General features: G+C 40.2%; 1 protein-coding gene and 1 long non-coding RNA gene across 2 annotated transcripts in view; one reads left to right on the forward strand and one right to left on the reverse strand.

Annotated features, from left to right (window-relative positions):
- Positions 1-21,731, forward strand: part of LOC103476583 (uncharacterized) — a 135,506-nt gene that overhangs the window by 22,777 nt on the left and 90,998 nt on the right. The gene's annotated exons all lie outside the window — the stretch shown is intronic.
- On the reverse strand, positions 14,163-15,296 carry LOC145555163 (uncharacterized). Its single transcript, XR_014091260.1, has 2 exons — positions 14,764-15,296; positions 14,163-14,427 (listed from the first exon to the last, which is right to left on the reverse strand). It is a non-coding gene; the product is annotated as an uncharacterized LOC145555163 (long non-coding RNA).

The raw sequence follows: 21,731 nt of genomic DNA on the forward strand, positions 1-21,731 counted from the left end.
CTTGCAGAAGGTGGGGGGCAAACAAACAACAGTAAGAAGTGAGGATGAACACATTTGTATGCGACGGGAGTTGGGAGCCTGTGTTTGTTTTTCAGGTCAGCTCGACTCCTGGGTTCACCTTTCGTGTTTCTGTCACAGTGCGAGAACAAACAAACTCATTTAATGAACAACTGAAGGCATCCTCTTCACCCGACCTGTGCATGTTTGGACTCGGAGAGTTCTCCGGTATCAAGTATTGACGGGATAAAGTCGTATTGAAGGACTGTTGGGCTGTTCTTGGTGGAGCTGTAAAAAAAAAAATCTACGAAGAGATGGGGAGCCATCTGTACATCCAACATTTAAATCAAAGCTGGAGCAAAACCAGCTTAGACTTTTTTTTCTAATTGTTTGTTGGACATCTCATGTGACGATAGATTTTGCAAAATGAGATTTTAAGTCACAATCATATCGTAGAAGTTTGATCTCAGAATAACAAAGAAAGAAGCCATACAGCTGTCACATTTTTTTCTTGGCTTTATTTTCATTAAATGTCAATCATACTACATATCATCACCTTCTAAAATAATGGCCTAAGTATGGTTAGTTGAAATGGATAAAGAAAAATCAATGAAAAGACCAGGAATGCTAGATGAATGATACTAAATGAAACTAAAAAGAAGCTAAGAAATTCTATGATAATCTAAATCAGCTTGTGGCAACAGCAAGATGTGAACTACAACTACGCAGACTGTTGAATTTCTTATTCTTAAAATGGCTGTTTGTAGATTATGATGATTTGCTTTTAAAGCAACAGGCAGATGAAGCGTCCTGACTCATCAGGCACTGGAGGAAAATCATTTTGCATAGATCTTCAACATCTAATGCAAGGAAACAAACACTTGTTTTAATTATGTTATGTTTGTATAAAGCTACCACTAGCTAGTGGACGTCTCCATTAAGCTTGGCAAATCTCTTAGGAACTCACCTGCTTTTCCCCAAATGATCCAGACTTCCTAGACAAACCAACATGAATTTGGGGTGCTGTGGTGGAGCAGGGGCAAAGTACAACCCATGAACCTGGTGGTCGCAGGTTCAATTCCTGGCCTGGTGACATTTGCTGCATGTCGTCCCCCCTCTCATAATCCTCCTTCCTGTCATAAGTAATTTCAAATAAAGACCACTAGAGCCAACAGAACTTTAAAAAAAGAACTTGAGTTTGATTAAAGCGGACTAACCTGACCTGGTGTGAATGCACCCTAAGCTCTTTTTCTCTAAATCTACTGGTGGAGAACTTCAGGAGTGCCAACGCTTTGGGGGAATTAAACCTGAGATTTGAGCTGGCTGGGGAGTAGAGCTTCAGTGGTCGCAATCGCTGCTCTACGGTGGCTCAGTCATAATGGCAGAATTCTCATTCATGCCGATGATCTTTGTTTAGATGCCATAGAACTCCTTAAGAGTCTGGGAAGCCTTCAGCCAGGTGACACGTGCCACCTGCCTGTTTACAAAGCTAATTAGTTTTGTCAGAATTAGTTTTGTAAACATTAGCTTTGCTTCTAAGGTTAGCTTTGCTTCACACATTTTTGATTTTGCATTTCATAATTCTTTGGTTTTACGAACCATTTACAACTCTTAGAAACCAGACCAGTTTGTCCTCTACCCACTGGATCAATCTTTCAGTGATCCTTCTAAAATAATTAACAGGGGTGATTGCAGATCTCTTTACCTTTTCACAGGGATTGCATCGTCTTCCATTGATTAGAAAAAATCAATTCTGTTAGAGAAAACCTTTTAAAGAAGCATTTGATCTCTGAGAGATTGCTCTCTGAGATCAAGAGAGCAATCTTGGTCTAGTAAACAGCTTAAACAGTTTTAGCTGTTTGCTACAGCTAAAACTCAAAACTGCTCCAGGAAAGTTATTGTAATTAGAGCAGATCAAGCTTTAGTTTTTCCTGAAAATGAGACCTGTTCAACATTTACAAATACACCGGATTAGTATTTGATACCCAGCGACTTCTGTGTGATGCAGCCATCCTTGAATCCCTGTTCGGATATCTTGTGGTCATCTAATCTGATGCTTTTAAAATAGTTTCTCTGTCATCTCTGTCGCTCGTTCAACACAGCTAGTATATCACCTGGCTCAGATTTTCTGTCACCGCTATTTCCGTCTTCCATCGGTTTGCCTCTTCCCTCTCCATGCGCCCTCATGCAGTGTTGAATGTAAATAAACCAGCACCGAGAAACCACAGCCAGCACACACACACACACACACGCACACACACACACACGCATACACACGCACACACACATACACACACACACACACACAAACACACACACACAGCCTCTTGTTCAGCAACGGGTTTGTCTCGGTTTCTATTTCAAGCCGGTTCGACTTACTTCTCTGTAAGTCTTCCGCCTTTTGAGTGTTTCTTGGTCGCAAAAAAAAGGAAAGAAAAAAGCTGTGGATACATGTACTCTTCCACAAAGATTTGTTAGCTCTCTCTATTACAACCAAGTTTGTGTGTGTGTGTGTGTCTGTGGAGTGTGTGTGGAGAGGGAAGCAGAGATAACATTGTTCTCCCAGAAATCTATCAGCGCCAACAGGATTGCTTTTCCCCCCTCCTCGCTTTTTTCCCCGTTTCATTCCTGTTTCCATCTCTCCCAATCCGCCACCTCTCTCCTCCTCTAACTTTGTGTAGCCCCCTCCTCCCGCTCTCACCTCCCACCATTACCAACTCTTCTCAAGCTCCCCTCAAACACAGCACCAGTTGCACTTTATAACACCTAGTTTAGCTGCTGCCCAGACAAACACAAAGACAACAGATAGTGAACTAAGTGTGTTTTGCGTGTGTGTGTGTGTGTGCGTGTGTTTTGTGTGTGTTTTGTGTGTGTGTGTGTGTTTTGTGTGTGTGTGTGCGTGCGTGTGTTTTGTGTGTGTGCGTGTGTTTTGTGTGTGTGTGTGTGTGCGTGTGTTTGTGTGTGTGCGTGCGTGTGTGTGTCAGTGACATGCAGTGTGGATCATGCCTGTTGAGGCACAGACTCCAGAGTTGGCTGTACAAATCCAATATAGAAGCTTTTATTTTAATTTTGACCATAATTAATTAAAGCTTTCAATTATGTCTTATTCAATTAAAAAATATAATAGGAAGAAAAGTAAAAGAATATTCAACCACATTTTTTAAAGAATATTTCCTTTATCTAACTTCTCTCTTCTCTGATTAAAACTGAAAATCACACATGATTACCTTTACATTAATATGAACACCATGCACCCATCCTTCTTCATAAATAGCTGAGTCACTCCGTTGTAAAAAAACAAACAAAAAAATTCTTGTCTCATTTTCCTTTCTTTTCTAAAATTCGGTCATCCAGAGAGGCTTTGATCTACGATGGTGTTTCAGGGCCATTGGAGATGTCTATAAAAAAGAAGAGTAAATTTCTGTCAAAACACTCAGAAACTTCCAAGTTTTTTCTAGAAAATGTCTGACGTTAATCTAAAAGTTTTGAGTTTCAAAAAAAAAAAAAAAAGAAATTTAACTTTTGAAACTCAAAACTTTCCATTTAAATTTTTAGGACATTTCTGAGGCTAATCTTAAAATTTGTGAGTTTATGGTGGATACTTACTCTTTTTCTGTCAACGATGTCCCTAACGCCCCGTCATTTTGATCATTTCTATTCTGTCCGTTTTGTTTTTCCCGACTGTTTTCAGTCTAGGGCCTCTGCACTGCCCCCTATCAGTGAGGCACGGTATTTACATTTTACTGCGGTTTTAGGGCCGATTAGCAAGACCAAATATGACACTTGCATTCATTAAATGCATTATGTTGTGGAACATCAACATGCGTAATTAAATAAGAATATTTGCGATGTTCCTATTTTTACATTTGTATCACACAGCGCCACCACAGGTGAGCCACAGTACTGCACTGCCTCGCCACAAACTTCTTTCATGCATTTCATCTGATAACTCTTAAGTTCAGCATTTTTGAACATAAAAATGTTGAAATTGCAAGTGAAAAAATAGATTTTGTCTCATTGTTAGCATCTATTTTACTATTTTTACTTATCAGGATTCCCTGACCGCACATCACTGGTGCATGTGCATAGGTGTGTGTGTGCACACGTGTGCGTGTGTGTGTGTAGGTGTGTGCGAGTGCATCGGCATGTCTGCCCAGGCCATCTTCTCCAAATGATACTCCGTCTCCGGTGCCCCTGACAGGGCGGGAGATAGATATGAAGACGGTGGCGGAACGGGAGTCGAGATGGAAGCGGCGAGGCAGGAGACGGATGAGAGCACGGGAAGAGAGGGATGAGGGGGGGGAACGCGAGACGACAGAGGATGATGTAAAGGCGGAGAAGTGAGTGAGAGAGGGCAGGAGAATAAAAAGAGATGTATTGGGATTAGGAGGGCTGGAGAAATTAGTTATGGCGGGCACAGACAGGAGACAAGAAGGATGGAGGTAGGGCACGGCAAGGTTGTGCTCTGCATCTGTCAGTTCTACTCTGGCAAACCTGGAGTCTGTCATTCCCCCCACGTAGGAGACAAACATATGCAGAACGGAGCAAATGAGCAGAAAGGAAGAAGCCTGGGAAAATTTGATGTTTAATTAAGCTGGCACCTTTTTGGAAATATCTCAATAATTGTGTTGAAGGTTAGAGAGCTTTCACAAACCTGCAGAATGAAGCAGTTAAAGCGTGAGAGCTCACCGTCTGTGTTAAAGGCGACCGCTTCATCTTTGCTTTCCCGTCTGTTTTGGGGTTTGATTTAGTTTTAATTTGAGTTACAGTGATCACTGTTTTTGTTCAACTTGTTTGCATAGACAGGACATTTTGTAGAAATAATGTATCGGTTTAGATTATCCTTGAAGATGTTACATTCCTTTTCTGACTTTGACTAGATCATTTTCTGTGATCTAGTCAAAGTTTAAAAAAATGTGATAATGGAACTGCAGTAGATACTGTCTGCCAGCAGGAGGTCTGTTTTGGCAAATTTAGCTCTCTTTTTTTTAATCAAAGACGTAAACGTGAGCGTTTTTCCCAGTTTGTTGCTAAAAGGTTCTAATATTTTTGTTTTTTAAACTGTCCTGGTTTGCTTTTAAAAGTGGTTTTATTTTGGAGTTCTCCCAAAACATGATTCACCACCCGGGCAGATGTAGGTGCGTCATTCTTCACACTCTTCCCTCCTCTCATCTCAGCTCGTTTCTCTGCTTCCCCTCCACATCTGGTTCTACATCCTGATTACCGTAGCAGTTAGTTTCTCATTGTTTCATCATTATATCCTGGTTCTTCTCTGTTCAGGTGTTTAAAAGGTCAGGAGGTTCGAAGATCGGGAGAAGCTGAGAACAGCTCTCTAAATAGTATCTGTGTAAAATAATCATTGATGAAGGAACAGTAGAATATATGTGTAGATCCTAACTGAACTAAGATCAGTGTTCATCCAACTTCCCAGATTTTATGGTCTGATTCCAAAGTCCTGTTTCTCTCCAATATTTTGCACCTGAACTTTTCTAAGCTTTACTATGCAGAAAGGGTCCAGAAATCTGACCTGCAAAGGTGCTTTCAGAACCACAGGACAGAACCCGTCACTGATGTGCCAGAGTTTCAAATGAAAAGTGAAGCCAGAGTCACAGGGGCCCTTGTCGCTGCTGAGCAGGGCCAATACCAGCACTTCCTTAGATCCTTTTTAAGGAGACCCTTGGAGAAGATTTTTTTTGTTTGCAAATGGTTACTTGCTAAGAAACACTAAAACATGTTAATGTTTTAGTGTTAGTGGTTTAATGAACTATTACGTTGGTTTTGAAGGAAAGTTATGTTGAAAATAAAACTCTTAAAACAAAAGAATGGCAACACTACCTATCCTCTATAGCAGTGGTCCCCAAACTACGGCCCGTGGGCCGGATCCGGCCCGCCTCCACATTTGGTCCGGCCCCCTGAACAATACCAGAGAGCGTTTAGATTTTTTTTTTTCATCTACCGTATTTTCCGGACTATAAGCCGCTACTTTTTTCCTAAGCTTTGAACCATGTGGCTTATATGTGGATTTTTCTTCAACCACCAGGGGGCTCTTTAGCAGGAAGTGAATCATTGGAAGTCAAAATTGGAAATATAAGAAGAAAGCGCCCATTAAAACGGAATTAGGTTTTAATAAGGAATTTAAATTTGAGAATGTTGTTGATCAGTTAAATACCATTGAGGGGGAAAAAGAAGATTTTTCGTTTTTTTAAATAATACTGGGATCATTATGAGAATTTCAGGTATAGATCCAGTAGATGGCAGTAGTGCAACAATAATGGATGCAAGCTGCCATTGAAATCTAAAGAAGAAGAAGAAAAAGGGGCCCATTTTCATTTAGCACATGCTAGTAGCAACACGAAGGATCAGCACTTTTACTGTTACTGTTACAGTTCAGAAACTACCGTAATCAATTCAGTTAAAACTAAACTTGGCAACTTTTTCTTTTTCAACCGTAATAAATGTGATATTCAATTGACCTGTTATGACTCAGATTTTGGGTGTCCGCCCCCCTCTGCTGCTGCTGCATCGTTGTGGAAAACCTAGAGCGGCAGAGATATCTGAGGCTTATATGTGTATGTTTACTGTTTTTTTTTTTGTTTTTGTTTTTTTGTTTACGTTGGGGTTGCAGCTTATAGTCTGGAAAATGCGGTATTTTTTTAATAAATAGTGTTATTTCCTGACTTTTGTTCTGTGAAGAACCCAGGGAATGTTATTTGATTGTGCTTTCTGGAAAACAATTAATTTTTACATTTAGGCACTCCTGCAATTGTCACACTTTTTCTGTTACAAACTGACTCCGGCCCCCACCAGAGAAGGGAAAAGTTATGTGGCCCTCACAGGAAAAAGTTTGGGGACCCCTGGTCTATAGAAAACACGATGAAGTAAAATAATGAAGAAACCTGGGCTGCTGATAAACCTTAAAAGGGCAGTATTATGTGTTTTCCAGGCAGATAGTGTCATTTTACAGAACAAAAACCTGCTAAATATATCAAATATGACTTCAAAGAAATCATACTTTGTAACTTAAACTCTTGAAATTGGGCCTCTGTCTCTTTTAGAAGCTCCTACTCTTTCTGAAACTCCACCTTCAGGAAGTCATCACAACAATTTAACAACGTTTTAGCCAGCATTTCAGTAGTAGCTCCTATAATGAGCTCAGGAGATGTGAAGTTCCACCAGGTGTCTGGTGGCAGGTTTTTGTTCTATAAAATGAAACTATGTGCCTGGAAAACTCATAATACTGCCCTTTTAAGGTTTATCAGCAGCCCAGGTTTCTTCATTATTTTACTTCATGATGTGTTTTCTATAGAGGATAGGTAGTGTTGCCATTCTTTTGTTTTAAGAGTTTTATTTTCAACATAACTTTCCTTCAAAACCAACGTAATAGTTCATTAAACCACTGTTTAAAGTCCTAAAACATTAACATGTTTTAGTGTTTCTTAGCAAGTAACCATTTGCAAACAAAAAAAATCTTCTCTAAGGGTCTCCTTAAAAAGGATCTAAGGAAGTGCTGGTATTGGCCCCGCTCAGCAGCAATAAGGGCCCCTGTGACTCTGGCTTCACTTTTCATTTGAAACTCTGGCACATCAGTGACGGGTTCTGTCCTGCTAATTGCTGCTGGCTAGTCTGAAGGAGCCTGAGTGGGGGAATTGTAGGGGAGAGCTGCTCTGTGAGGCTGCAGCTCAGAGGAGGAGCTTTGTCCTTGAGGACATCGCTCCATTAAAGGATTTCCCAAACATGCATGAAAGAATTAAGGCAACAGTCCAGGTGTTTTTAATGAGCGAAAAACATCATAACATGATGTAAACTCAAAAAAGTCAATTTTACATAATATTGCCACTTTAATAATATACTTTTAGCTCTACAAATGAATGAATTCATCTGAATGTTTAACATAATTCATATATTTCATTTTTAATGAACCATGAATTACACAGTGTTCTGTTGAATTACTGGGATTTTCCATATTTGCGTCAGTCTTTGCAGTTACTTGTAAAGTGAGTTTAAGAAACTTCTGTTGCTGTAGCCACAAGTCGTTCCTTCATCCTCTGTAACACACAATTAATCCCACTTCACTGTCCCTGCAGTTTAAAAACAACTGCAGCCAGCGTCACCTCTGACACTCACTAATTAACACCTCTCATGAACAATTTGAGCTTTAGAAAGTTGTGCTCTTTAAACTTTGACCTGCAGTGAACATTTCCATCTGGCCAGCAACATTACTGCCATTAGTAACAGTCTGAAAAATCACTGCCTGTTATATATTTATTAATTAGTATGAAGGCACAACTTCCAAAGAGCCCCATTTAAATAAATGTGTTACGCAGGCAACATAATTCATGGGAATTTGAAGGACCTGTGGAGGAAAATGTTTAACTAATTATATTTAACATCAGAAAATTATCCGACAAATTATTTAATTTTCTGGTTTTCCTTGACTAAAGTTGCTATGAAAGGAAAAATAGTGCATTAATAAATAAAAATATGTTTAATGTTTTAACAGAGGTGCTGAAGCCTTCTTACACTTGGTATTCTTCACACTTGAAAACCGTTTTTGACCCATTTTGACCCGTTTTGACCCAACTCTTACAGCACTGACATTAAAAGGGAAAGATACTGGCAGTAGAAAATGCATTCCTCTAAAATGTCAACCCATGTGTTGTAGAGGAAATAAAATGTTGTTCTGAGATTTGACACCAAGGCAGAGGATCCAAGCACAGAAACGAAAACATGGGAAAGGTTTGGGGAAAATTTAACTGAAAAATGAAAGTACCCAAGATCAACATTTCAACCCAAAATCCAGCTGACTGAGAAAGCAGAAGAAAACATATGCTAATGATAAACCTGCACTGAGGAAACCATCTGAATATGTAGAAGCTGTGAAGAGGTATAGAGGAGCAACAGTCCTGGGAGGATTACAGATGATCAAACTTCACTATGATTCTATATGGGACATCTGATAATGTTCCATAGCCAATCCAACAATGTCGCCAGCTAAACCAGACAGCCACAGATTAGGCAAACTAGCTTGTGGGCTGCAGACAATAAGGGTGAATTGTGTCCTGTTCAGGCAACAGCTTGATGTGTGAATCACATGTGATCAGGGGCGCGGTATAGGGGGGAAAAGTGATGACAATTCTAGGGGCCCTGACCAACAGGGGGCCCTCCACAATTTAATTTATATTTTGTTCATAGAAATTAAAAGAAAAATAAAAAATCGGGGCCCTGTCAATTACAAAATTAATCATATTGTATTTTCAAAGATTGTTTTTAGCAGTAAAAATTTAATGTTCCCACTCCCAGACCAAAAAACACAGATCCATATTTACCCTGAACTCCCCTATCTGTGTTAAATGGTTTGTTTCTGCTTGGAGCTTCAGAGTGACGCTGTTAGCAGCAGTCAGTAGGAAACAAGATCGACTGTGGCTGTTACTATACTGCTAAGAAAAGTTATAAAATCAGGTTTTCACAAAAAAGAGAGGAAGAGAGAGAGAAAAAGGCAAGAGTGTTAATTTATAACCCAGTTTTTCTCCAAGAGAGATGGGTAGACTGTGTGAGATTATCAATCATTTAGCATAATTAGCTTAGCTACAAACTACTGTTTGCCTCCATTTCATTAGTATTTAATGAATTAAGGAAACAAATTACCAACATATTCATATATTTGTCCCCTGTACCTTTTACCACTTAACAACAGGTGAGTGAGTCAGCAGCAGCTCTAACCCACGTCCCTCCTGACCAGTTGTCTTCTGAGTGAAATTAAAGCTTCAGTATGTCACTTTCTTATCAATATTTTTTCACATATTTTTTGAAAACCGTCATTATGTTGTGACATTATGGCATGAGAAATAATCTGTGAAAAATCTATTTCCTCTGCTTTCTCCCAGTGCTAGAAACAACCAGCTAGTGGCAGGAGAGTTTTAGTGCTGTCAATCACAATCTCCTGTGGTGCTGCTCATCCTTCCTCCCCCTCAATTTGTGCCATTCTGCAGCTAGCATAGCACAGAGATGTGCAGATTCAAACTGTGAATGGTCAGTTTAGTTAGCATAGCTACCAATGATGGCAGATAAACGGTTTCTTGTAATGATAAGTTGTTTCTCCACCATTAGCACATTAGAGGGAATGAGGTTAATTGACATCTCTAACACCCTCCTCCTGGTTCTGATTGTTTTTTTTTTTTTGTCAGAACAGTGCATTACTTTAGCTAACAATGGTAGTTCAGGTGGAGGAGATTAATCTTTTCACAAATTATCTGTCTCATAAACTGCTACGACATCGTGACAACTTTAACAAATATGGAGAAAACATATTTTTTTATTAAAGTTATGTACTGCCGCTTGAATAAAATGTGACTACATAGCATTTTTAGAAGTCACGTTGCTTTTGACTGTTGCTCTTGGGGAGACATTTCAGTATCTAAAACTAATAGGAAAGATTTAAGCAACCTACTTGCATACTGGATGTTAAATTCATGAGCAGTAAATATTGTGCTAATTATCAGTATTGAACCAAAGAAAGCAAATCAGATGCAAGCCTTTAAAATTGTGATGCTTTTTATAGGTCAAATAGACTCAAAAAATTGTAACAGCAGCTGCGCGGGGGGCCCAAATAAATTTTTTGTCAGGGACCCCAAGATTCCTGGCTGCGCCCCTGCATGCGATTCACACATTTCCACGTGGAAATGAGCGGTGATTCACATGTGAATCACATGTGATTTCACCATGAAACGTTCCAAAATCACATGTATATGTGTGCTTTCACGTGATTCACATCATTCACATGTCAAAATTTATGTGATCACATGTGACTTTCACATGTAATTTTCATGGGATTTTTTTGTAAGGGTAAACATCCACTGTGAAACACAATGTACATTTTATATTGTAATTCTCAATTCTGCCACAGGATGAAGCGGTTTCCCCCATGGGGTAAAAAATTCATAAAAAGCTGAATATTATAAAAGTATAAAGGTTATGAATACAGGGCTTAAAGTAAAAAAAAAAAATCCTGAGCCTGAAAGTTATAGTTATGATAGAAATTTACTATAGTGTTGCTATTGCCACAGTTTAATAAAATATGTCTTTGAATACTGAACAATTACTTCTAACAATACAACTAACAAGCTAAACACTTAAACTTAAATAAGACTTCAGTACATTTCAACTCAAAACAAAATGTAAAATGTCTGTGTCCTACAGGTTTGACTTACAGGCAACAATCCCTCAACATTAAATAAGAGTCCTTTCAGTCAATGTTTTAGAACATGCAACATTACCAACTAAATCAGTGTTTCTCAACCTTTTTCGGACCAACACCCCCATCCCATATCCAGGTCCCTCACCGCCCCCTCCAAAGAATCTGTAGGCTACTTTACACTGACTATTATTTTATTATTAATATTACTATCACTATTGTAGATGTTTTGATTTTTATGCTTGTTTCTGTATTTATCCCAGAGAACAAAAAAGCCATGAGAATAGAAATTATTTTCACAGGCGTCTAAGAAAAATGTAATGAACATTCAACTTAAAATGTATAGGCCTAACAGCAGCCAGTCATAGTGGAAAAAATATTCTTGTTCTTTGCCATTTTCTAGTTGTTAAATATTCCACAAAATGACATGATAAAAGATGTTCAACATGCCAGTTTAAACTGAACTATTTGCAAAACGACTGAGCTCTGCAACATTAAAACATGGATAGAACTGTAACTACATTAATCATAACTCTTCTTCTCTTCAGTGTTTGTCAGTTTCTGGTGGTGCAGCTCTGTGCTGCCTTCAGGAGAATGGGACATCAGAGTATCATCATATGTTTCACATCATGTGTTGATTTTTCACTGTTCAGCGTCGGATTCTCTGTTTTTATGCCATAATTCACATCTAGTTCGTCGCTTCGTTTTATGTCCCGCTTCTCCTGTTTCAGAGTTTTGCGCAATGTGCGCCTCGTTTTTTTTTTTTTACCTCCTAAGGTGCAGGGCGTATCGATGGGGAAAAGTACGGTGGCCGACAGGTGCAAACGTGCAGCAACAGAGAAAAGATGCAAACAAAAAATGAGACGCAAACAAAAACCGAATGCAGCAAACAAAAAGTGCTGAAAACGGAAGTGCTCCAGACCACTAGGGGGAGTCTAACAAAAAGCTATGTCCGAATTTAGGCTCTACATCCTTTAAAGCGGGTGTTCAGAAAAGCAGCAATGGCGACAAAATAAGTTTTGCTGTATTACACTTAAAATTACACAAAATGATTTTTTTTACAATGTTTTTAGGCGAGAATGTAGATGTATAGATCTGAAATATCTGCTCGGTTCATTAATAAATCACCTAATTCCAATATTGCTCCAATGTTTTCGGAGATGTCTGCTCCCGCTGCATTAACAGCCAGCACCACTCGCCAACTGTCAGCTGGCCGAGCGCTCCATGTTCGGTACACCAAGAGAGAACCCATGTCTCCCGGCAAATCGTTATAAAAACTCCCGCTAGTTTTCCCCTATGAGTGGAGGTGGAACACCTATATTAGGCCCCGTTTACACGACAACGATTTCGGGGGAAAACGGAAGAGTTTTGTTGCGTTTGTAGTGCGCATTTACACGAAACCACCGAATGTTTTCTCTAACAACGGCAGATTGAAAACGGGTTCCAGAGTGCGATGTTTCTGAAACATACCGTTTTCAGTTGTCTTGTAAACCTAGAAAACGGATCTTTTCTTCCAGAGAATCCCCAGCTCATGCATTGTATGACGCAAAACATAGCTGCTTCCTACAATCCACAGAAAAAGAAGAAACTACTCACAATGCTGGTGTTACTGTTTCCCCATCAGATATGGTTCCCTCAGCGTCTCTTCACCGCCGCACAGCCCAGGTGGCAAAATACAGGCTGCTTGTTCAGCGCTCTTATCTAGAGAACTACGGACCAGGACCAGCCCGGCTCCGGCTCCGGCTCCAGACGAGTTTAACTGCGGGGCACCAACTTATTTTGGGGGACAAAATGAATCTACATAGCTGAACATAGACAACAACATCAGCAGCCTACAGGCTACTTGTTAACAAGCTTAACGTGCTGTATTGATATTAGCCAGTCATCTTTTAGCCATCATCACCTGCATCCAACAGCTTTACTCAAATCAGCAGCAGCAGGTGTCTTTCGTTGCCTCACAGGTGTAAACCCAGCGCGAGCGTCTCAGCTTTCATGTTGCGTTTGAAGGCGGCTCGGAAAAACAAATTACGACTTGTTAGCAACGGGTTAAACTGTTTTAACTGGTGAAAAAGGTAACAGAGGACACGGATATGGGAAGTGCGGGAACTCCTATTTTATCAAATTGATATAGGAATAACAGACTGTTGGCCATTCCAAGGTAAAAACAATAAACAGCTTCCACTCCGGGGCTCGTTACAGACACAGTGAAAGCTCAAACAAGGTGTTTCAGCAAAGTTATCCCACTTTTTCCAACTGCATGCGCCCTAATCAGACGCACACGATGCGTGTTTTCTCAAGCAAATCCACATGCCTTCAAGTACAACTTTTTTTTAAACACATGCGCACTTTCAAAGTTTCAAAGAACCTAGCACCAACTAGGCGCAGCGAGAGCATTACACGTTTTCGATGTGTACCGTTACTGTGTAAACACAGATCGTAATTAGAACGTTATCGTGTAAACGATCCAACAAAAACAGAACAAAAGTGCAGTTTTTGTTGGATCGTTGTCGTGTAAACGCCCCCTATGTCAGGTAGTAGTCAAATCTTTTGGTTCACTAAAGTATTTAATTTATTCCTGAGGAAATGGGTTTGACTGATTAAAGTTAAGCTTTCAAACATAATAGTTTTATTTAACTGTAATGTCTTACTACCTGAGATCTGGAGAGCATTTGAAAATACATTAAAACATTTTAGAATCAGATTTCTTATTTTACTATGGAACAACCTTTATTACAAAAGGTGAAGAATAATACAAAAGTAAAGAGTAAAAAAACAACTTTGAGTCAGTTTCTTTTCCTTCGCCGCTCTGTGCTTCACGTTGTCACGGTTGCTAAGCAACATAACGCCGAGATGGAGGCTACAGCTTCTCTCTTCTGGTCGTCTATATTCGTGGCTTTCGAAGGACCCGTCTTCCGTAGACCGGGCCGTTTCTCACATAGACATAATAAAAGGACAGACGCCTAATGGACGGCTCTCGTCTTATCAATACATATTTATATAAATATATAAACATATTGATTAATACTGAATAATATACATTAGGCTATATATGTTTATGCACACACAGACACACACACGCATATACATATATATATTTTTTCCCAGCCTTCGAGTTCTGGTTTAAGAGAGATTCAGCAGCTGAGATTGGGTCCAAAATCCGATACGAGATTCATCCGTGCTGTGCAGTAAATCCGTCTCAACTTGGACATTTCTTCCTTCTTCCTCACGTCGTAGGAAACCTTCAAAACAAAAACGGAAAATTTGAGTCATCTTACGTTGACAGAGTTAAATAATTAAATAATAGCCATTACCACCTGTGTAAACTTTGCTGGTGAATGTTATATTATGATTTTTATAATATTGTTTTATTTCTATAGTAGGCTCTTGTATCAGATAATCTAAATGATGGAGAATGACTGAAACATTTGATAATTTACAGAATCTCGGTTAGCTTTCAGTGCGGGTGTGAACACCAAGCACTATAGCTAGCATTAGCTGGTATTTCGCCAGTGGACACAAATACAGTATAGTAATATTCTAATCACAAAAAATACACAGTAATATGTTCATCTTACTTGCGAAAAGTCTGTCGAGCCCTCACGTCAGTAGTCCGTCGATCCGATCAACAATATTCCGCAGTGCTGAGACATCTTCTGTTGTTTCGGTTGAGCAAAGCAGGAGGGACGACCGCTCCAAGAGCGCATTTCCGCCGGAGCAGCCAAACGAAGGGGTCTACTCTATTCTTATGTCTATGCTTCGAAGGACCAGTTTCTCAGGGCCCTTGAAAGGATCCATCCATCCATTTTCTTTACACCCTTGTCCCTATGGGGTCAGGAGGGTTTCCTTGAAAGGATGCAGAGCCTAAATTCGGACACAACTGTTTTTTGTTAGACTCCCCCTAGTGGTCTGGAGCACTTCCGTTTTCAGCACTTTTTGTTTGCATTTCTTTTTTTGTTTGCATCTTTTCTCTGTTGCTGCGCGTTTGCACCTGTCGGCCACCGTAGAAAAGGCAGACTGACATAAACCTTTTAAAACAACAGAAGCAATTTCTGCATTTTGATTATTGAAATTTAAAAGTGCTGTGTTGTTCTATCACACCCGTTTTATACCGGACCACTTACAGCTCCGGTGTTGACGCTATAAAATGAACGCTCTCTATCGTGGCATCACCCATGGAGGGATTTCTTGATTTAAATGGGTTCATTTTTCAGAGGGATACAAAGAGTATCGTGATTTTAGTAATTACATGTTTATAAGAGTGATTTTCTGTTGTCCTTCCATGGAAGCGGGCAGCATCCAGACGGACAATAAAACACTTTTTAATATAAGTTGCTGCTTTGACAGGATCACAGAACTGCCAAAACATATGCACAAAAATCCTCAATAAAACATAAAATATTAGAAAATCTGACACCAGACAAAGTGAATCACAGCAACGTCATCAGCCGGTGTAACGCTGACCTGATGCGGTGAAGCTACTAGCAGGAGAGGAGCTGCGGCAAAAGCTACAAACACTGAATAGAAGAAGAGCTGCCATCGATACAGTTGCAGCCAGGCATGATTTAATGTTACACAATACAGTTTTACCAAGTTGCTCAAAGTCTAAACTGGTATTGTTGTGATTGTAAGATGTAAAGTTTACCTTCGACCAAACACCCCTTTTGTAAAAATTCCCCCCAACTTCCCGTCTTGTCCTCTTTCCTCTAGCCATGCCCAGCGCCACTTGTTTTTAATTCCTTTCTCAGTAAACGTGTTTCTTTAGACAAACTCCATCTTCTTTCATATCGCATCTGATTTAACCGCCGAATCGAACGCATGCGCTTCTTTTCTACAAATCGTTTTACAGTCATTGGTCAAGAACAAGGGAGCTAGAATTCTGATTGGCAGACATCTTTGTCTATTATCTACAGTTTAGTTGAGGCAGGCCGTTTGGTCCAATGCTCGCTTTGCTTGAAAGTCTGGCCCCCAGACGGAGCTCTTTACGCCTAAGTTTCAAACGTCTGACTAAATAAATCTTCCTTATCTTAATTGTAAGTAGTTCTTTAAATGTCCTGTGAGATGATATGTACCCATGTATCCATGAAGTGCTTTACACTACAAAATACAATATAACAACCAATTACAAAACAGCAATAAACGTTACATTTTGTCCAAAGCCCTAATCAAAATGGTCAACCAAATGTAAAATTGATCAATTTTATTATCAATCAAAGGAAACGCTAAACGTGGGGGTTTTAAAGTGTTTTGGCTGTTTTGCAGTTTTCTGGAAGTTTGAATGCCATTTCTCCATGTTTGGTTCTGAACCAGAGGAATCAAGAGGTCTAGAAGGTTGAGGTCACCATTTAGAAATGGAATTAGATACTTAGCAATCCTGAACAGTAGCACTTAGTTTACATACTTTAGAACAACATTAGATTAGTTTTCTTTCCTCTTTTGTATTTTTTCCTTTGGTTTGTTATTTTGTTAGTATTTCCTTTTAACTCATGTAAAGCACTTTGAATTGCCTTGTTGCTGAAAATGTGGTATATACACTGCTCAAAAAAATAAAGGGAACACTCAAATAACACATCCTAGATCTGAATGAATGAAATATTCTCATTGAATACTTTGTTCTGTACAAAGTTGAATGTGCTGACAACAAAATCACACAAAAATCATCAATGGAAATCAAATTTATTAACCAATGGAGGCCTGGATTTGGAGCCACACACAAAATTAAAGTGAAAAAAACACTACAGGCTGATCCAACTTTAATGTAATGTCCTTAAAACAAGTCAAAATGAGGCTCAGTATTGTGTGTGGCCTTCACGTGCCTGTTTGACCTCCCTACAACGCCTGGACATGCTCCTGATGAGGTGGCGGATGGTCTCCTGAGGGATCTCCTCCCAGACCTGGACTAAAGCATCTGCCAACTCCTGGACAGTCTGTGGTGCAACGTGACGTTGGTGGATGGAGCGAGACATGATGTCCCAGATGTGCTCAATCGGATTCAGGTCTGGGGAACGGGCGGGCCAGTCCATAGCTTCAATGCCTTCATCTTGCAGGAACTGCTGACACACTCCAGCCACATGAGGTCTTGCATTGTCCTGCATTAGGAGGAACCCAGGGCCAACCGCACCAGCATATGGTCTCACAAGGGGTCTGAGGATCTCATCTCGGTACCTAATGGCAGTCAGGCTACCTCTGGTGCCTGACTGCCATGGAGGGCTGTGCGGTCCTCTAAACAAATGCCACCCCACACCATTACTGACCCACTGCCAAACCGGTCATGCTGAAGGATGTTGCAGACAGCAGACCGCTCTCCACGGCGTCTCCAGACTCTGTCACGTCTGTCACATGTGCTCAGGGTGAACCTGCTTTCATCTGTGAAGAGCACAAGGTGCCAGTGGCGAATTTGCCAATCCTGGTGTTCTCTGGCAAATGCCAAGCGTCCTGCACGGTGTTGGGCTGTGAGCACAACCCCCATCTGTGGACGTCGGGCCCTCATACCATCCTCATGGAGTCGGTTTCTAACCGTTTGTGCAGACACATGCACATTTGTGGCCTGCTGGAGGTCATTTTGCAGGGCTCTGGCAGTGCTCCTCCTGTTCCTTCTTGCACAAAGGCGGAGGTAGCGGTCCTGCTGCTGGGTTGTTGCCCTCCTACGGCCTCCTCCACATCTCCTGGTGTACTGGCCTGTCTCCTGGTAGCGCCTCCAGCCTCTGGAAACTACGCTGACAGACACAGCAAACCTTCTTGCCACAGCTCGCATTGATCTGCCATCCTGGATGAGCTGCACTACCTGAGCCACTTGTGTGGGTTGTAGAGTCTGTTTCATGCTACCACGAGTGTGAAAGCACCACCAACATTCAAAACTGACCAAAACATCAGCCAGACAGCATAGGTGCTGAGAAGTGGTCTGTGGTCCCCACCTGCAGAACCACTCCTTTATTGAGTGTGTCTTGCTAATTGCTAATAATTTCCATCTGTTGTCTATTCGATTTCTACAACAGCAGGGGAAATTATAGAGGTTTAAGGTCTGTTCTCCAAGCTGAAATAGCCGATGAGAAATCTTTGGAACTGGAGTGATGAGCTGCATCTCCTTGGATTTAATTACGACGCTGCTGCAGTTATCAATGCGGTTGAAGATAAATGTGTGGATACGTTTCTATAGATCCTGAGGTGTTTTTATTGTGATAAGGGTGATGAGACGTGCGGCTGCAAAAGTCGAAAGTTGATATTTAATCTGCCACCTGGCGGATTGGACAGATCATCATAAGCCTATAAGGGAACAGGAGGCTTGTTTCAAGCGCGTATGCTTGAGTAACGTGCTAGCAAGGTATATAGCTGGAGAGGCATTTGTAATCAGATTTACGAATATAAATCCCTGCTAGTTAATGTTTACACCGGAAAATTTGCACATGCTGACAACACTGGGGGCAGAAACTATTCTTTTACGTGACATACATGGCAGCGCTGTCACCATTCCGTTAGCTCAATCAAACTTAGACATGTGGATATTAATTTGTGCCGAGTTTGCAGCGAAGGGGGAAAGTTGTCGAAACCACTTCTCGCTTTCTGCATCACAGCTACGAGCAGGCTCGTTGCCATAGCAACTGGAAACGACGCTACAAAAATATATATCACTACTTGATATAACGTATCAAAGAAAACAGTCAAATATTTCTCACGCAAAGGAATATAGTTTTAGGCTTAATGGTTTGCGATAATACGTGATTGCTGTGGTAAGAGGGAAAAACCAAGATGCATCGCTGAACTGACTTTACTGTGAGGCTAGCTCTAAGGCTAGCTCTGAGGCTAGCTTTAAGGCTAGCTCTAAGGCTAGCTCTAAGGCTAGCTCGTTGTTACCGTCTTACTCTATTTGTGGAAACGCAATGTCTGGGATCATGAGCGCCCCCTGCCACGTAGGAGAACTAGCTGCCTCGCCTAGAAACTGCTCTCTGCCGTTTATGATAACTCTTCGCACACACATCACGTTACACACACGGGGGTGACTAAAACAGTCTACGCCGTACGCTAAATTTATGGAAATCAGTTAATGCGTATTATGATATTTAATTCATTTATTTGTTTGTTTGTTTTTCTCTCCCCCAATTGGCACCGTACTGTACTGGTGTGCTTAAAATTATTGCAACTAACTCCAACAGCGATTGGTGTAGAAACGCAGCGCTTAGGCGGCCATCCAGACAGCGACTCAATTTATGACCCTCATTGTCGCATGTGCTGGACTGGCGGATCCTAGAAATTCCGTGTTCCTACTTAATGCATGTGCCTCCTCGATACGAGTTCGAGCTGACAGAGAACGAGGGAAAGAGGAACAGAAGGCTCTGTAAACCGCACAAGTTGAGCTAATCACGACTCTGAAGATGAGACAGACCGGCGATGGGAAGCCGGATAAACAGGAGCTGGAAGCTCTGGTGCCCTAACTGATGTCGTGAAGGCGAATTATGAACAAGACTGGAGAAGGTACGTCTTTACCTAGACAGCGCCCCCACGGGCGCAGCGAAGATGCCGGTTGATGAGGCTGGAGAGCAGGTGTTATGCCCAGAAAAGCCCGCCTGCCCAAATTTGCATCCCCTGTCGCGGGAGCGCGCATCGCTCTAAGCTCTCGCATATTGACGAGGAAACGGATAAAAATATGACCGAAGAGGAAATTTTAAAGATATTTGTAACATTATCACGTTTCCTAACCATGTAATCCCTAATACGGTGGGTTTTATTTCGCAAATTATTTGAAATAAATACGGTTTTTACACTTTTATTGACACAATGAGTCGAACTTTTTTTCAGTCCGTGTCTGTTGTAAACGTTCTCCGCAAATGGTTTGAAATTCTCTGCTTTGTCTTTTGATATCATAATAGCTCAAAAGCATTACAACAGAGACCCATTATGTAGAACATTTTATATCATGCTTCACTTCTAGTCTGTTAATGTAGGAGGAAATGCAACTTAATTTATGAGCCTGAAAATATTTGCATCCGTCTTGTTGATATGAAACTTATAGCATTAGCTCAGAGAACAAGTGTCATTACGTAGAAGAGATTAAATCATTTCAGCTCTTTATTTCCCCCAATTAGCACAGGGATGCATGTTTTGGCAATATAGATTTTGAGCCTGCCACAATATGCATTCCTTCTCTATTCCCCTCAAATATTATCCTATCGATATAAAACATATACCAGCAGTTATTGGAACTACTCAGATTATGTAGAAAAAATTATTTCACTATTAACTCTTGAATTCTTTAAATTAGCACAGGGATGCGTTTTTGGGCAAATTTTCAGCCTGCCAAAATATGCATCCCTTATCTATTCCCCTCAAATATTATCCTAATGATTTAAAACTTATACCAGCAGTTCTTGGAGCTACTCTCATTATGTAGAAATAGTTATTTTACTTTTAACTCTTTATTTCTCAAAGTTAGCACAGGGATGCATTTTTGGGCAATATGGATTTCCAGCCTGCCAAAATATGCATCCCATATCTATTCCCCTCAAATATTATCCAATTGATTTAAAACTTATAACAGCAGTTCTTGGAACTACTCAGATTATGTAGAAAAAGTTATTTCACTATTAACTCTTGAATTCTTTAAATTAGCACAGGGATGCGTTTTTGGGCAAAATTTCCTGCCTGCCAAAATATGCACCCCTCTCTATTCCCCTCAAATATTATCCAATTGATTTAAAACTTATAACAGCATTTCTTGGAGCTACTCTCATTATGTAGAAATAGTTATTTTACTTTTAACTCTATTTCTCAAAGTTAGCACAGGGATGCATTTTTGGGCAATATGGATTTCCAGCCTGCCAAAATATGCACCCCTCTCTATTCCCTTCAAATATTATCCTATTGATTTAAAACTTATACCAGCAGTTCTTGGAGCTACTCTCATTATGTAGAAATAGTTATTTTACTTTTAACTCTTTATTTCTCAAAGTTAGCACAGGGATGCATTTTTGGGCAATATGGATTTCCAGCCTGCCAAAATATGCACCCCTCTCTATTCCCTTCAAATATTATCCTATTGATTTAAAACTTATACCAGCAGTTCTTGGAGCTACTCTCATTATGTAGAAATAGTTATTTTACTTTTAACTCTATTTCTCAAAGTTAGCACAGGGATGCATTTTTGGGCAATATGGATTTCCAGCCTGCCAAAATATGCACCCCTCTCTATTCCCTTCAAATATTATCCAATTGATTTAAAACTTATAACAGCCTTTCTTGGAGCTACTCTCATTATGTAGAAATAGTTATTTTACTTTTAACTCTTTATTTCTTTAAATTAGCACAGGGATGCGTTTTTGGGCAATATGGATCCCAGTGCTAATTTGAAGAATTGAAATCCATATTGCCCAAAAATGAATCCCTGTGCTAATTTGAAGAATTAGAGAGTTAAGAGTGAAATAACTTTTTCTACATAATGAGAGTAGCTCCAAGAACTGCTGTTATAAGTTTTAAATCAATTGGATAATATTTGAGGGGAATAGAGAGGGGTGCATATTTTGGCAGGCTGGAAATCCATATTGCCCAAAAATGC

This window comes from Poecilia reticulata, chromosome 15 (genome assembly GCF_904066995.2).
Source record: "Poecilia reticulata chromosome 15, P_reticulata-male-v2, whole genome shotgun sequence".
Classification (NCBI taxonomy): Eukaryota; Metazoa; Chordata; class Actinopteri; order Cyprinodontiformes; family Poeciliidae; genus Poecilia; species Poecilia reticulata.